Source organism: Passer montanus, unplaced genomic scaffold, assembly GCF_014805655.1.
Source record: "Passer montanus isolate IOZ18808 unplaced genomic scaffold, ASM1480565v1 scaffold29, whole genome shotgun sequence".
Taxonomy (NCBI): Eukaryota; Metazoa; Chordata; class Aves; order Passeriformes; family Passeridae; genus Passer; species Passer montanus.
In genome coordinates this window covers 2,243,245-2,260,862 of record NW_024367596.1, presented here as the reverse complement: position 1 = coordinate 2,260,862, position 17,618 = coordinate 2,243,245, and the positions used below count along the sequence as shown (strand labels likewise).

The following is a 17,618-nucleotide window of genomic DNA, read 5'->3' as shown; positions in this document are numbered from 1 at the left end:
GGGGACTGGGAGTCTGGGGGTGGTTTTCAACCCAGAAGCCAAAGATATGTCAAAATAGGCCTGGGAAAAGAAGTGAAAATGCAGATTTTTCTCACTGGTGATGGAGCCAGAGCTCCTTCTGCAGAAGCCACGGGGAGACTCGGGGTGGTGCTTCCAGAGCTGCAGCCTGGATTCAAATGAAAGCCCCAACATCAGCATCAAAAACAGCCTAACAAATACCTGCCTCAAACTAGGAGATGTAATGAGGCATCCTTTGTAACACACACAGAGCCCTGCAGGAACTTGTGTTTCTGGAGTTCTGTAAGAATGTTGTGATTTAAATTTTATACATTGCTTGGGTTTTTTGCATTTATCTCTGAATGCAAACAGCAGCGCCTTGGACTTTGTTCCTGTCTTCATACAAAATGCACATTGGATTTCTGCTTCTAATGAATTATTCTAATTAAAGCCATTGTTTTTATTTGTTAGCCTGGGTTGCTGTCACTTCTTTGGGTTTTGGCTCTGTTGAAATAACAAAAAATCCTTGAGCTGATCCAATTTATCGTTCTTAAAATTTAATCACAGTTACTCAGAACTTACAACAACAACTAACAAGAGAGAAACTTTCCCCATATTCCAGCCTGCACAAATATTTTGCCTTGATGTCACCAGAAGATTTTTCAAGAGCAGAGCCATCTTAAGCGGGAATATCTGAATTTTAAGAGGATTTTTCCTGTAGAAAAGTCACGCTGAAATACTGAGGGATGAATATTGTGAAGAAGGAAAAGGAGTGGTAGGGAGAGATTGGAGCAGGGATGGAGTGGTGGAAAAGGAGATGGGAGAGAGCAGCCAGCACTGAAATTTTGGAGAGCAGGAGAGAAGAGGCTGCAGGATTTGCTGGCACAACCTGACCAAAAGAAATGTTTGTGATTTAAACAGAGGAGCGGAGATAATTTATTGTTATTGTTATATTTAATAAGTGCACTGTGGAAGGAGCCAGAGGAAAGAGGAATGGAGACAGCTGGAGGGCTGATTTACAGTGACATTTGAGGACGAGAGAATACTGAGAAAACTGCAATTCTGTTGGGGGGGAGAAAAGGAAAGACAGAAGGAGAAAGTGAAGAAAATCAGATTTGAAGGCTGTGATCAAGAATTCCTGTACCTTGTAACTAAAGCAGAGGAGACTCATGACCTCAAGTACCTGCTCTGTAGTAAACTAGAGAGAATTATCTTTGCTATTCATGAGTTTTAAAAGATAACATAGAACAAATTAACAATTTAACTCTGGATTCAACAACTCCTTAAATGCATTGCATGTACAATCTAAATCTCCATACAGGCACCTTTTTTTATCCTCTCTAAGCAAAACTCAGATTTCTCTTGTGGCACTTTTCCTCTTTTTTATATTTTCTATGCCAAACACAGAGTTCTAGAACAAAAAATTATATTTATCATTGCAATCCCATTGCAATCCCAAACTTCTGTGCTATTTTAACCTATATTTAAGTTTTTTCCACTAAGGCTATGAGGTTTTCATATTTTACATTAAATATTTCATATTTTAGGCTGCTACTGGTGTTTTCCTGATCACTAATAAAAATATGTACCCAAAAGACAATTACATGCAGTAAAGAAGGAATGCAATTACATCTAACAATGGCAAAAAATGGATTTTTTTAATGGATCTCTACCACCTTGGATATTTTAGTCAGAATTCACCTTGTTAACTGCAAATACAAAGGTTGGGCTTAATGATCTTGAAAGTCTTTTCCAGCCTTAATGATTCTCTGATTCTGAAGACATGTGGTCAGCTGTGACTCAAATCCTCATTCTTCAGCCCACAAATTCCAAATTAATCTCTAGGGGTTTTCTTCTGATAGTTTTACCTTCCCTGGACCCTAAAAGGGAGAAAAAAAAATCACTTCTATAATATCACTGACACAACTACTGCAATATATTCCCCCAGAGAGATAAATGTTTCTTATCTTCAGTAATGATATGGAAAAAGAAAAAGAAAGAAAAAAAAAAGAAAAAGAAGAAGAAGAAAAATCAGCGAATTTTGCCCAAATGAAATTAGGAAATCAAATACAGCACATAGAGACATTAGAGATGTGGATGAGAATGAACTCAAATGCTTCAAAATAACATAGCGTTGGAAAAAAAAAATGATTGGAAGCACTGTAATGGGAAGAAGGGAATGTAAATGTGGATGTGCTGGAGCGATGAGCACTGACTGATGGAATATTCTGAGCTGGGGCAGCAAACACCAGGCTCTGCCAGCAAAAGGGCACCAGGCTCAGCTAAATGAGCCAAAACCCAAAAGGCTGGGCCACAGAAATCAAGTTTTCAGTTGATTCCCAGAGTTGTGTGATGGGTTCTGCACGCAGAGCTCGTGACAGCAGTAAAAAATGAGGATAAACATCATTTTGCTTGGAAACATTTACAGCAACACTGAGGAATTCAGGATTCCTTTTATTAGCACAGGGTAATAAAGGATGGCACTGAGTGGGGATTTATGCTCTGCATCTTTTAAGACAAGCACTGCTTAGGGTACAAACTGTTCCTTGGTAAAAATCGGGCGACCACAGAGTATCCAAACTTTTTTTTGGGTCTACACATGGTTGGTCAGCTCCTTAAAACAAAGAATTATTAATATTAAAGCACTCTAATGTTTAGAATTTGCTCCCACCTGAGTGCTTCTTTTCCTCAGCCTCCTTTGAACCATCTCAGCCACGAGATTTGTCTCACACTTGGAAGCTTCTGCAAAAAAATTGCTTTTTGTTTCATCTTAAGGAGTTGCTGGGGCTGCCACAAATTGGTGTTGTGCTAATATTTGATTTATGGGATGGGAAATATTTCAGGAGACACAAGAAGCAAGTTGTTGGTAGAAATTCAACGTTGTGGGTTTGAAGCACTGATGATTTGTGTTATTTGGAGGAACATCACTTTGATTCCTCTCCAAACAAGCTGGCAGCAGTGATTATTCAGCACAGCAGTGAAAATAGATATTTACTGACACAGAACTAGATATGTTCATTAGAAAAGTAATCTAACAGAATGATATTTTTGCAGTCTGAGGGTTGGAGATGGAAAATTAATTAAGGGCAGCATCAGTCATTGCTTCGCTAGCAAGGAGATCAAGACATTGGGAGAGGGTTAAAGAAACAAAAAAACTTGGTAAATATGAGTGAAAATCAAAGTTTAAATCTCCTGGAGAACCATCAGGATCTGCCAGGCTTGACAGAAGGGCCATGGAATTGCAAAAGGGAAAAATGGAAATATGAAATGAGACAAATCCTGCCCCACCTCTCTCTGAGCTCCCACATTTACTCATTTACAGATCTGTCCTCTCCTCGTTTGTCACTAAATTTTATTGCAGTGCAAATGTAACTAGTAAAAATCAGATGTGTTCTGGTTTATGGGTCAGAAATTTCCCTCAGAGCTCAGAAGAACCTTCAACATGACCCCGAATGCTGCATGGTGATGATTTTAGCCACGGTTCAATAAGCAAGACTAAATTTAAGATGTTTTATGAGGGTTTTTTTTAATAAACAGATCCTAACTGCAACAACACGAAATTCACAAAACTCATTAAAATGACAACTTCAAAGAGCAGCGTTTGACTCTCAGTGAATTAAGCCTTCAAGTGCTGGAATTTGATATGTAAGCAACTCCTAAAATTTTGGGCTAGGCTAAAGTTTAAAATTAAACATAAGATTTGATTTAAGAGTGTAGGAAAGGTTTCTAAACTTAAGTGTTAGAAGTGAGAATGTGGATTTATAGTTTAAAGTAGAGGCATGTTAAATAAGGTAAAAGAAAGTTTAGAGTTTTAGAGTTTAAGATATGAAAAAATAAAAGTAGTTATAAAAGTAAATAAGAAATTTGGAATATAGTACTGTAAGTTTGTGTGTCATAACATGATTAACTAAGAAAGCTTACACTGTAACATAAGTCTGTAAGAAAAAATATTTAAAGATTAGGTTAAAAACATAAATATTTTTGTTAGCAGTATTTTATTAGTCAATACTCCTTCAAAGGTCATGTAACTAAGGGTTTTGTGACTTTCTAAACTGTGCTATAAAGATGTGAGCTGAACTCACCCTTCTCACTTATGTAGAAGATAAGAAAAATAAACTACTTCATGAAAAACGATTCATAAGTCCCATCTCAAATACCTTCAAATTCCCTCACATTGAAGGAGGCCAAAACCCGAGCAGGAGCCTCAGCAAACAATGAAATGCTTCTTCCCCCACCGGCTGGGTTCAGATTATTAAATACCTTAAAAGTAAAAAAATTCTATTTTAATTTCATTTCTGACAGCACTGTTCCCAACTGAGGGGGCCACATCCTTTCCAAAGCACCAGCAGGAATTTGGGATAACACTGGGAATGCACATGGAAACAGCTCATGAGAAAAAAAATATTAATAACTAAAATTTAGGTTTAGGGGATCCAAAATTTGAAAGATAACTCAGCAAGTCACCATTACTCACTGTTAATTACCATAAAACACTGATTCAGGAGAAATCTTGAGATAAATATTATGATTATAAGCACTTTTCAAGATTCATAGCACAGCATATCTCTGCATTTCGTGTATCTCATTAATAATAAAAAAATATTTTGGTGAGGCTCAGCTATTTATTTCAAGGGCTCTCCTTATGTTTTTTTAAATGTTTAATAAATATGCTAAAAAATAAATTTAAAATGAACTAAAAAAAGAAGAGAATAGTGAGTTGGTTTTTGCATGAACACAGAATCTGAAGAGTCACAAGGACATTGGGAAACAGTTATAAAAATGAACATTTTTCAACATATGCAGGAGGACATAACAATAACAGGGATTAAGAGAACAATGCAATAAAAACCTGTCTCTGATTAAATGTTTCATGTTAAAAATTCATATTTTAAAGTGTATTCTTTATCAAACCTGAAGATCTCTCACCTAATCTTCAAAACATCAACACAGACAAAGACGAAAGAAGAGATTAAAATAATATTTAGTATTATATAGGTTTAGTGTTTGGTCAGATAAAATATAAATATAAAATCAAAATATTTGGCTCCAGGAAAGGGTATGAGGGACTATGAACAGCTTAAATAAAGGCCTAGAAAAATCAGAGCAAATGCCTAAAAAATGGCATCTGAGGAAGTGAAAATTTAGGGAGGAAAATGAGCAAAAAGGAAAATGAGGGAAAAAGGTACAGGAAAGCATGCAAGGAAAAGGACTGGGAAAAAGGCAGGGGAAAATGCAGCTTCAAAGATTTATGCAAATGCAGCATAAATCTTTGAATTATTGGAGTCATCAACATAAAAGCTGAAGGAACAAACAAGGTGGGGAAAATCCTGGAAGGTGGAAATTTACCTCTTGAAAGCCTGTTGGTTTTATGGCTTTATCTGATAACGAAACTTAATCCATGAAAAATTGACAGTGGTAACCTTTTAATATATTCCTATAAGGATTTCACCATTAATTTCCGAGTATTTCCAATTAGAAGTTGGATTAATTTTTAATCACAGCTTAGTGCAATTTCATATTCCAGCAGCAGCTCTTTCCTTCTTTCTGCTGAGCAGCTCCCGGTGAAATCCCCACAGCTGCAAAGCCAACCTGGGCTTGGTTTTCTTGGTAATGGGAATATTTTCTGAGCAGTCTGATTTTAAGTGAATGGATGAATGAATTTTAAGGAAAAGATGGAGGAGTCTCCTTTGCACTGCCCCAACTTTGACTAAAGTCAAAAGGCAAGACCAACACCAAGACCAATGGCACCACCACCCTGGTGATGCCTTGTGCAGGCTGCCCTAGAGATTAGACAGAGTTAAAGAATAAAGCAGGGATTGATTGAAAGGATCTGCTCCATGGATGCACTTTGGGCAGCACCAGAGCCCAGCCAGGGCTGCACCCAAGATGAACCCAAATGGCCCCAAAATGCACGAGCGCTGCCGGGGTCTCTCCCTGGGCTCAGCTCTGCTCCATGTGCACATTGCAGTTCAGTGTCCAGTTCCAGCTGCAGCCCCTGCAGTCCCACCCTGCTTGTTTTTCTCTCTGCAGCCCACGGGCTTTGTGCTCCTGGGCTGAGATTGGGATCATTTGTCCTTGGTGCCCAGCTGGAGCAGGAATTGTTTTGTCTCCCTGCTCTGTGCACAGAGCTCCCCATGCCCTGACGTGAAGCTCAGAACTGCACACTAAAGCAGCACAGAACCTGAAACATAGAAAAGCTACAATTTAAGGCATTACTGGCACTCAGGAGAGGAGCCCCAAGGACAGACCTCACTCAGGGGTGCTTCACCCCTGCCCAACTGACCCACAGCCTCCACTCCTGTGTGATCTGAAAAACCAGATCTGCAGAGCATGAATCCAGCAGGATAATCTCTGCATAAACAGGAATTTACATACAAAATTAGAGCCCTGTGTGTTCAGATAAATCAGATCTTCAGAGCATGAATCCAGCAGGATAATCTCTGCATAAACAGGAATTTACATACAAAATTAGAGCTGTTGCCACAAACATCTGGAGTTTCAGGCCTCTGCTGCCTGTCTTCCCAGTCAAAGCTGAAAGATTAAATCCACTTTGCAGATAAGGATCAAAGCTGAACTTCAGTCTTGTCAGCCAGGAAGGACAATCCCAAGGTCCTGCAGGGTTACTTTGCAGTGCTAAAACCCCCCCTGCACTTGGAAACAGCTGGGCACAGCTTGGGAAATGGTTAAAAAAAACCACATGCTTTCCTAAAAATTGGGAATGAATCAGGCACCAAGGATGCCACAGCTCAAGGAACATTTGGATAAAGCTCTCAGGGTGGGGTTGTTGGGGTGTCTGTGCAGGGCCTGGAGTTGCCCTCCATGGTCCTTGTGGGTCCCTTGCAGCTCAGGATATTCCTTAATCCCCTGATCTGAGATGCAGGATATTATAAATGCACAGCTCCATGCACATCCCACAGCAAGCTGGCGTGGAGAGCCAGAATATATATTTAGTCTTTATCTTGTGGAGTGACTTTTAATGACATTTTCAAGTGCTAAGGCACTTGGAGGCTCAGATTCTTTATTGGTCCCAATGTTTCCCTGCAAGCAGTTGCTCAGATATTAAACATCCCCTCTGCCAGGGCTCACAAAACAAACACTGAGCCCCCTTGATATGAGGCAAATGTTTGATGTAATTCTGTTTCAATTAGTTTGTTCTTGGCACTTTTACACGTTTATCTACATCCAAACCTTCACACTGCAGCAATTACTGACTTCATCTTCTAATTAATAAGTGCTGAGTCTTGAGGAACTGGTTCAGTTTCTGTCCTACCTCTGCTCTGGGAGAGCTGGGATGTTTACCTGGGGAAGAGAAGGTTCCAAGGAGACTTTAGAGCCCCTTCCAGTGCTTAAAAGGGCTCTGAGAGAGCTGGAGAGGGACTTAGGAAAAGGGCCTGGAATGTGCTTTCAGCTTCCCTACCAAGGCAAAGGCTTAAGAACCCAAAGTTCTTCATCCCCTCAGGTTCAGCAATAAAAAGAGAGTTGGTGTTTTACTGTCAAATCTCCAAAAGCCACAGTAAGTGCTTCTACTTCAAAAATAAAGCCTTAAATGACTTCCCAGAGCATTTTTTCTTACAGAAAATGTTTGTCTTAGCCCATCTCCCCGAGAAACCAATAAACCCTCCCAAATCAACACTGTCCTTCACTGGCAAGATCCAAGCTGCAGCTCTCAGCTCATCTCCTCCACGCTCCTCTCAACAGCACTGCCCCCAGCCAGGGATGGGATCATTTCAGTGTTTGCCCATCACTTTCTTCTCTAAAGAACGTCAAGGTTTGAGGAAATGGAGGCATTTTTCAAAGGACAAAGTGCTCATCCTGCTGTGGTGTGAAGATTTCTCTCCACCACTGCCACCCTTGGTGGCTTTGCTACTGAGAGGACTTTGGTGTTTTGCTTAGCAATGAGCCAAATCAAAAAAAAAGTGACAGCAGCGCCTTCTTCCAGCAGGGGAAGCTTCACATGGACATTTCTACTACTCTATTCTTCAAGATGTGATTCTATTCCTGAAAGAGCTGATAAATTCCCAGCTAACTGAATATCTCATCTGCCCATAAAGTCAGCTTTTAATATCAAGGAAGTTCAGTATTTGTCCTGAATAGTGCAGCCTATACACAGAACCTGGAAAGGTTTGAGTCTGGTGCGTGGGGAAGCCACTTATTTTCCCCTTGCAAGCTGATTTATATTATAATTCAAAATGCAAACACAATAATTCCAGCACTGTTTCTTCCAGAGGAAATACAGATAACACGATAATGCAGGGAGGATTCATTTCCTACAAGCTGCCTTTGTGTTGTTTATTGAGCAAAATAAACATGAGGGATGTGTGATAATCAAACATCTTCCTGTGGCAAGATAACTGATAGTGACGGGGGTTTTGCTTTAGTTTTAAAACAAGGATTATAAGAAAAAACAGGACATACCCAACAATACCCAGCTTGGAATTGTTCCTTAATTTGGCAGCACAGAAGTTTCCCCAGCAGTTTTGCAGGGCAGGCTGTGCCCAGGTGCCTCTGAGGAGAGATTAAATCAGCGTTTCTCAATTTGGGGATGCTCAGAGCTGTGGCTGATAATTTACCTTTCATTGTTATTCATGCCAGACACTCTCTCCCTCTGCCTATCAACAGTTAATGTGTTTAGACAATTAATTAGCCATTAGTAAAGTCCCTACTGTAACCAGCCTGTGTCCCCAGGCACTTCCTACTGGAAAGTCACAATTTAAAATGGGATTTGCTGAGCTCTGCGGGTTCCAAACATGTGGAACCAGAGGGCTCTCGATATGAAGACAATCAGTTTGCTAAAACACTTCCTATCTCCCTTTAAATTTTCACCTTCTGCCCCAGCTGCAGAATTCCCTCATTCCAAAAGACTTTGTAAAATAAAGGACATTTTCCTGTGTCTTCATATGACCCCAGCAAGGAAACATCCTATTAAAAATTCCCTGGAAAGGCAAATAGTCCAAACACTCCTACTAACCCTAAAAAAAAATAAAATAAAAATTACCCAATGTTTCCAAACTCTGAAGTGACGGAGATCATCAGTGCTTTGCTGGAAAAACAGCAAATATTTGCAGGCCAGGATTTTCCTGCAAGCCCATAATGACTAAATTGTGATGGATAATCTCAATTTGGGAGCAGAGCTGCCACACCTCCCATGGCAACCAGAGACACCTTCTCAGGCCTTCCCACTTGTGCCCTGATTGCTGGGAAAATGATGGAACTGCATGGAAAGGATTCCTAAGAGTCTGGTATTCCAGTGGAATTTGGAGAAAACAAATTTCTGGCTCTGTGTGGAAATTGGGGCACACTCAGAGATGATTCCCCCAAAGCTGCAGTACCCTTCAGGCATTCAAAACCTGAGTGGGGAATTTCCACCCTTTCAGATTCAAAGAATTCACAGATTCACTGGGTTGGAAGAGAACATAAAGACCATCAAGTCCAGCCCAGCCCCAACAGCTCAACTCAACCCTGGCACCCAGTGCCACATGCAGGCTTTGTTAAACACACCCAGGGATGGTGACCCCACCACCTCCCTGGGCAGCCATTCCAGAACTTTATCACTCTTTCTGTGCAAAACTTTTTCCTAATATCCAGCCTGTATTTCCCTTGGTGCAGCTGCAGGCTGTGTGCTCTGGGTGTGTCAGTGCCTGCAGACAGAGCCCAGCCCCAGCTGAGCACAGGCACCTTTCAGGAGCTGTGCAGAGCGATGAGGGCACCCCTGAGTCTCCTTTTCTCCAGGCTGAGCACCCCCAGCTCCCTCAGGGGTTCCTCACAGAGTTTGTGTTCCCTCTCCACCTCGTTGCCGCCTCTGGACACGTTCCAGCATCTCAAAGTCCTCCCCAAACTGAGGGGCCAGGACTGGACACAGCACTCGAGGTGCAGCCTACAGGGTTTGTGTTCCCTCTCCACCTCGTTGCCCCCTCTGGACACGTTCCAGCATCTCGAAGTCCTTCCCAAGCTGAGGGGCCAGGACTGGACACAGCACTCGAGGTGCAGCCTTGAGATGGTTCATTAGTGCCTTGACAGCAAATTCCAGAGGTCAACAGGACGCTTTACATGGGAAACTTCTCTCTTATGTTAGCACAAGGCACAAACACAAATCAACACTACATTTTTTTTTTCTGGTCTTGAGCATGTCTGTACCAACACACCTGAAAAACACAATTCCATCCCCAAATGTGTTAGAAAATTAAGATCTTTCCCCTAATGTGGATGGTGAAATGTCATTTCTGAGGACAGAGGATAAAACAGGAATGCAGAAGGAATTTACAAGCAGGGGGCTTTGGTATCTATCTCCTTCTTACATTTGCAGGGAAATGAGCACTGTAAAGTTCATGCTGAAGAGAAAGGTCACCACTCAGGGTGCAGAAGAGGCTGCTCTGGAACAGAATCATCAAGCAAAAATTCTGGGCAGCTACAACTGCAAATGGGATTTCACATCTGCTTTGTGGTAACATTTTTCTCCATTTTCACTACATTTCCTGGAGAAGGGCCTATAAATACTACAGCAGGACTGAGAAATAATTATCCATTCTTTCCACGAGTGTCCATAAATATTCTGCTGCTGTTTGGGACTGAAGCATGGCCTGACCTATAGCAGGGCTCAGGAGAGACTGGCAGAGGAGATGTTTATTATTTTCCTGCTGACTCCCAGCTGTGGGATCAATGCAAGGAGAAAAACCTCCCTGGCTGGCCCTTGCCCTTCTCATGCATGGACAGGAGCAGACATTTCCAGCATTTCCACATCTATCAGCACCCTCAGAGATCTGACAGCAGCCCTCAACCACAGTTTTCTCCCTCATGGTGTGTTCTTTGGGCACTGCAAAGGTTTGATTTGCACAGGAGTTCATGGCTCAGGCTGAGCCTTCTTCACCTGGGCTCCCAAAACCAGCAGAGATGACACAGGAGGCAAGGCCCCTTTTCTCTTTGGAAAGAAAAAAATCAGGATTTTTTTCTGTATTGAATGTTGTTATCAATAAACCAGACAATATTTTAATATGTGAGCTACTGCATGACACAAAAACAAACAGAATTTAACATCACCTTGAATCAGGCACTCTTCAACCCTTTAAAATAAGCTCATTTTTTACATAGTTACATGCAGCTGGCTTAGCTTTAAAATCTCCTTTTCAACATCTCTGGATGGCCTGAAATTTTCAAGAATGCCCAGAACCCCAAAAGCAGTTTCTAATATCTTTTCTAGAAGGTGGCAGCTGCCCTGACCCTCTGCAGCAGCTGGATCTTGGTGTTTTTCTGGAACATTCTCCTCTGCTGGACTGATTTACTCCTTCTAGTAGGTAGAAACTTTAAAACTGACATTGCAAATTGTTTCAGCTCTCTTTATTTAAAGGTGTTTAACACCAGCAGTGTTTTATGACCAGGCCCTTTGGAGCTCTCTCACAGAGGAGAGTTTGCTCTGCTAAAGTGAAAATAAACAGAGCCCAGAACTCCTGCTGGAAACTGAAGTACTCAGAATTAACCTTTAGCTCAAGAAGAGCCAGAACTGACTAGATTGGAGCCAGCTTCTTGCTGCTAGAAGAGAAAGGGGAGGATTTTTGTTCCTTGTGGTTTGAGCAGCTCTGAGGAGCACAAAGCCAGCCTTGGCAGCAGAGCCACCACTGTCCCATTCTCGTAGTGAGGGACACAAGGGATTGGGATCTGGAAACAATCAGATTCCAGCTGTGCCACGGGGAAGCTGTGGGAATCACTGCATGGATTTTCAGGCATTCTCAGCATCTCCAGCAAGGCCTTGATCTGTTGCAAAATAAACCCTAAAATAAACCCATGTTTGTGTTCTGTAACAAAGACACTGCTCAGTCAGGGCTTGGAAATCATCCACCATCGCTCCTGCTTCCCTTTCCACCTCCAGCTCTGGAGTTTTTACCTGCTCTCTGTTCTCATTCTCACCCTGGAAACCTCAATGAGCCTTTTTTTATCTGTCATAGAAAGGTTTGGGTCGGAAGGGACCTTAAAGCCCATCCAGTGCCACCCCTGCCATGGCAGGGACACCTCCCACCACCTCAGGGGCTGCAAACCCCATCCAGCCCGGCCTTGGGCACTGCCAGGGAAATCTTTTCCTATAAATGGGATCTCTATTAATTTGTTCTGCCCATTAATAGGATCTCTATTAATTTGCTCTGCCCAGGCCAGGAGCATCAGCAGCAACACAACCTGCACAGCCAAGCTGCACTGCCCAAACAACCCCCAAATATTTGCCTGCCTGTTTTTGTCTCAAGTCTGAAGAAAACTTCCATTTTTATTGCAGCTGCAGTCTCTCATTGAAACAGAACTTTCTGAAGCATTCCACGTTGAGACACTGAACTTCAGTTTCTCTTTTTTTCAGGTCACTTTTTCAGTCCATTTCCCTTTGTAGTAAAACTCTCCCAGCCAACCTCCCTATTGATTGATATATGGGAGACTTCTCTCCAAGTCAATAATAGCCCAGAGCAAGAATCAGTGGCTCTTTGCTGTTATTTATCCATAAAGAGCTTTATTGAGCTAAACTGGTGTTCAGTTTAGCCTCTCACAGTTTATCATTTTATTTTTTTACCAATTGTCCTTCTTAACTCTGTTGGAATCTGCTGCCAGCTAAATCAGGCCAGAGAAAGCTTAACAAGTGAATGACAACCATAATTCAGTGTTTGCTGCTTCAAACCTTGATCTTGCCATTCTAGCAGCAAAATTCCTGATGTATTTTGAAATTAGCTTTTCTTGCAAAAAGCAATATGCAAGGAATAATGAAAGGAGTGGATTAAAGGGAGCAGGGAATTTATGATGTGCCCAGATCTATCTGCTGTGATTGGGGTACAAATATCATTTCACACCATGCTGCACAGTGTCTCCCCAACTTCATCCATTGCCTCCCATGACAACTGAATACTGAAGGAAATAAACAGAGCTAAATCATTGAAAAGATGACTATTTGTTCATTACTTAAGACTGTGTGTTTCAACTGGCAAAAAACAGGACTAAAAGCAAATACTCCCTGCTCACTAATTAACTCTGCATTTTGTTATTGCTCTACCTCAGAATCCCAGAATCAGAACTCTAAAATAAACTAACTGGACTTGGAGGGTCATGCTTATATCAGTTCCTTATAAAATCTTTGGTTTCTGGGATATTTCTCCCCTTTTTCCACTCTTGGTAGTGATGCACAAGGTAAAAATTCCACTTTTTTTTCCCCTCCAGACTTCACTGTGCTTTCACTTATTCTTGATGTTAATATACATAACAATGTTTAGATATAATTCTGAAGGATATTAAGATGAATAATAATTATCCACTACTAAAAAAACTCCAAAATAGTGTAAAACTGTGGCAGTTATCTGGTGTTTAGGAGCCAAAGTGCTCAGACACATTCCCACATTTCCATGCCAGGAGTGAGCCCAATAACTTTCGTAGAAAAACCCAAACCTCCCCAAAAGATGTATTTTCCATCCTTAAAAGGTTGCCCCTCAATTTTACTGCACGTTTAAAAGACTTCAAAAAGCCTTGCCAATGTTGTAAACACTTCCAAACCTGTGCCCAGAACAACTCTTTGCTCTTAAAAGCTGCCAGGGATTCAAAAATTCTCAATCTGAAATCCTACCTGGGGCAGTGGTAACACTGTAGCCATAAGAACTTTCAAAAAGGGTGTAAAAAAACCTTTTTTAAATTAACGGTGAACACCCTGCCCTCGGGGCAGTTCCTACCTGCTGCTGTCAGCTCATGTTTGGTGATCCTGGCAGTTTCAATCCTAAAACCAGGATGATTTCTCCTCTGTGTTGTGATTTTCAGTAATAAATCCTGATCTTCTCATTATCATCATGAATATCATATAATCCCCTTTTCATCCTCCTGAGCACTTGGTTTTAAAGTTATCTGCCACTGCAAAGCTCCCAGGTGTTAATTGCACCTTGTGTGGGATAACTCTTGCAGCTCCTTCCATGTTCCCTTTCCATTAAATTCCATGTTCCCATCCAAAGGCATCAGCAGGAGCAGCTGATAAAGTTCCCTGCACTATTAATTATTTTGTAGGATCTGCTGTTCCTTCTCTTAATTGTCCATCCTGCTCTCTTCCCAGACATTATCCTTCCCGGGGAGCAGGGAGAAGCTGTGGCTGCCCCATCCCTGAAAATATTCAGGGAGAAGGTGGATAAGGCTTGGAGTGGGACTGTGGAAGATGTCCCTGCATAAAGGTATTCCTATTTATTTAGCACATTAATCTTAACTCCTGGTTTAAAAGATCCAAACAGTGTGGCTGGGGCTGTCTATTCCCGATAAAAACGTGTCCAAGGCACAGGGAATGAGCAATGCCAGGTGGGTTGCAAAGTCTATATTTCATTTTCTCCTCTCCAGCGAGTGCCGGTGGTTCCTGCAGTGAATAATTGGCTGCACCTTGTAAAACACGAAGTGAAACATGTACAGAGAGTCTGTTCTGTCCACCCAGATGTGGCTGTGGAATAATAAAGACCTAAAGATTGCAGCTGGCCTTGGCAGACTCCAAAATCCAGGCTTGTCAAGACACTGGGATCATCTTTATGGATTCATCTGGGGTAAGCAAATATAATTAGAGGATGGAGACACCAAGACCTGCCTGTGCTGACAGCCTCAGACCTGGGATCCACTCTCAATTTAACGAGCCAATTAAGGGAAATTAACAGAGTTATACCCTGCTCCAGTGCCCAGGAGGTAAAATCCCAGAGGGATAAACAGCAGTCCAAGGGAACTGCTTGTGCTGCCCAAGAGATCATTCAGGCACAGGGAGCTGCTGGCCTGGAAGAAAAGGGATGACCCCTCCTGGTTTCACACAGCAGGGTTTTCTTTCCGAGACAGAAGAGTCAGAAATTGCATCCCAAACCCCCAGGGAAGGTGGGATGTTTTTCCCCCCAGTTCTCTCGCTGCAGCTCCTCGTGGTGTGCATTATTTCAGCTCCACCAAACCCCAGTCCTGCAGCACATCTTGGGAAAGACATTTTGAAATGGGAAATAAACTCGGTTACACACCAAAAGCACCCTCAGCAGCATCACACTTGTTTATCAGAACACTTCAGCACAGGGCTGGGCCTCCCTGGTGCAGAATATTTTGCTAAATATAAGGATTAAATTAGTGTAATAATTGATTTTTTATAGGTTGTTAAGAGCTCTGCTTTCCAATCCCCTTATTCTTAGTGGTGGATGTGCTCGGCTTATATCCAAGTTTTGTGGGGTTTTGTGCTCCAATAGCTTCATAATCAATATTTAAATTGAAGTTACATGGAACAATGCTCAAGAAGTTCCTACATTTGATCTGTTGCTATAAGGGCTGCAGTTTCCATTGATCAAAATACACATTCTCTTTAAACCACAATAATAGTGGGTGGGAAAAGAAAAAACCTGCCTGAATGAAGCATTTAAATAGCTGAACCTTCAAAGATCCCAGTCTGATTTGGAATAAAGAGGGGTCATGTCCTGGGAAAGGCAGTGCCTAACAAAGTGTGGGTTCCTGCTCCTTTCTGGATTCCAGGGCTGGCAGCTCTCACTGCTCATTCCCTGCGCTCCCAGGAATTCTTGGAGAGCACCCCATCCATCTCCCAGCTCCTGGTTATTGCCCCCTCCCACAGAGGGGCTCGAAGTTTTGAGGAAAATAAATTTAATTTATTAAATTAATTAATTGTTCTATGGAAGGCCATATACTCCTAATAAACAAGGTGGTAAGAGGCAATGTTTTGTTGAGTCAATATTTTCCTTTAACAGTTCAAAGCAAAGAAAAACCCTACATTTCTGATTAGTTGGTGAAATTGTGTGATTTTAAAATTCCCTGCGCTCCAGGAATTCTTGGAGAGCACCCCATCCATCTCCCAGCTCCTGGTTATTGCCCCCTCCCACAGAGGGGCTCGAAGTTTTGAGGAAAATAAATTTAATTTATTAAATTAATTAATTGTTCTATGGAAGGCCATATACTCCTAATAAACAAGGTGGTAAGAGGCAATGTTTTGTTGAGTCAATATTTTCCTTTAACAGTTCAAAGCAAAGAAAAACCCTACATTTCTGATTAGTTGGTGAAATTGTGTGATTTTAAAATTCTCTTTCACCGAGCAGAAAAATATAAAGAAAGCTACATGAATGCCTCCAGAGGAAAAGAAATAAATTAATAAAGCTTCTGGTTGGCTTGAGAGTAGTTCTACAAGTGCTGTCTGTCCCATGGATGTGGGTTTTTGCTACAGCACATAAATAGATCTGACCCATTTCGGAAGATATTTGGATATCAGTAACACAAACCAGCCCACTTGAATAATCATGAATTTATCTTCAGAAGGAGGCACCTCCCAAACAAGTACTGGGATAAACAATCTCCTCAGGATTGCTCAGAGAGCTGCAGCTGAGGGAGCAGAAGGAGGGTGAATTCCCTGCTTTTGGGGCTTTCTTCTGCCCAGCTCTCCCCATTTAGAGCCTCTTTCCTTTGTCCTTGCCAGGGAGGTGTGATTTGAGTGGGATAATTGGAACTTCCTTCCGCTGCTCCTGCAGCCAGAGTCAAAAGGAGGAGAGAAAAGGATGAACCCAGAGCCTTGAGAGCTGTGCAACCTCTGAGCAGCAGAGTTTTGGGGCCTGGGCAGGAAAGAAAGGAGCATTTTGTTGCTGGAGAAAATTCTTCAGGAACCAAATGCAGCATCTGTAATTGTCTGGTAATTGCTCATGGCCTGTGCCTGCCTCATTCTGGGAGTTTGTTATGCTCATGTTTACTTAGAGGCAAAAGTTGCTCTGCCTTGCCTGGTAATTGCTCATTGCCTGTGCCTACCTCATTCTGGGAGTTTGTTATGCTCATGTTTACTTAGAGGCAAAAGTTGCACCCTGAAATTATTTAGAACTCTAAGAATTAAATATTGGCAGGCCTGACAAGAGAAGAGGATGAATTAAATGAGGAAAAAAAAAATAAAAAAGAGGGTGGATTAGATTTTTCAAAGCCTGAATAAAAACACTTGCAAGACAATTTATGTGTCAGATTTCTAACATCAGCTCTCCAACAGACACACATCATAAAAGCAAGAGTTTTAAGAAGTCAAAGATTTGCAACAGTTAACAGCCAAACAACAAAAGCCTCAACTTCAATGAGTTGTTTATACCCTCTTTAAATAAAGGCAAAATAAGTAAATTTTTCTTATAGTCTCCAATATTTTTCTAGAATTTTCCAACATAAGCTGTATATACCCAAAGAGCATCCTTGGGACAAGTCTTACCTCTTGGACAGTGGACAGAAAATTGCTCTCCTTGGTTCCAGCAGTTGCAGGGGCTGGAGAAGAGAAGATGAACAGTTGGATTCCTCACTCCTAGCAGGAAGCACCTTTGGGACAAGGAAAACCCCAACCTCTGCTGCTCTTCCTGCTTTTATAAACCCCAGCAGCTGCTTCCCCCTGAGTGGTTTCCCTCCTCCAACCATTTCCAGCTGCTCAGGGAGGGAGACCCTGGATCTACTTTGTTAAAATATTAACTGTGAGCCCGTGGGTTGATTGGGGACATCTGCTCCAGGTCACCTCCAGCAGGAGCAGTGGTGGGTGCCTGGGGTGGGGAAAATAAAATAGTTCAGATTGGAAGTTAGAAAGATGATTGATGATGATGAATGAGCTGAGCTGGAAGTAATGAGGTTGGATGTGAGGAAGGAATTCCTCCCTGTGA

At 41.8% G+C, this 17,618-nt stretch overlaps 1 long non-coding RNA gene across 1 annotated transcript; it reads right to left on the bottom strand.

Moving 5' to 3' along the window:
* Positions 1–626: 626 nt before the first annotated feature.
* LOC120504338 lies at positions 627–17,395 on the bottom strand. Its single transcript, XR_005627996.1, has 4 exons — positions 17,183–17,395; positions 4,155–4,257; positions 2,669–2,739; positions 627–1,877 (listed from the first exon to the last, which is right to left on the bottom strand). It is a non-coding gene; the product is annotated as an uncharacterized LOC120504338 (long non-coding RNA).
* Positions 17,396–17,618: the final 223 nt, after the last annotated feature.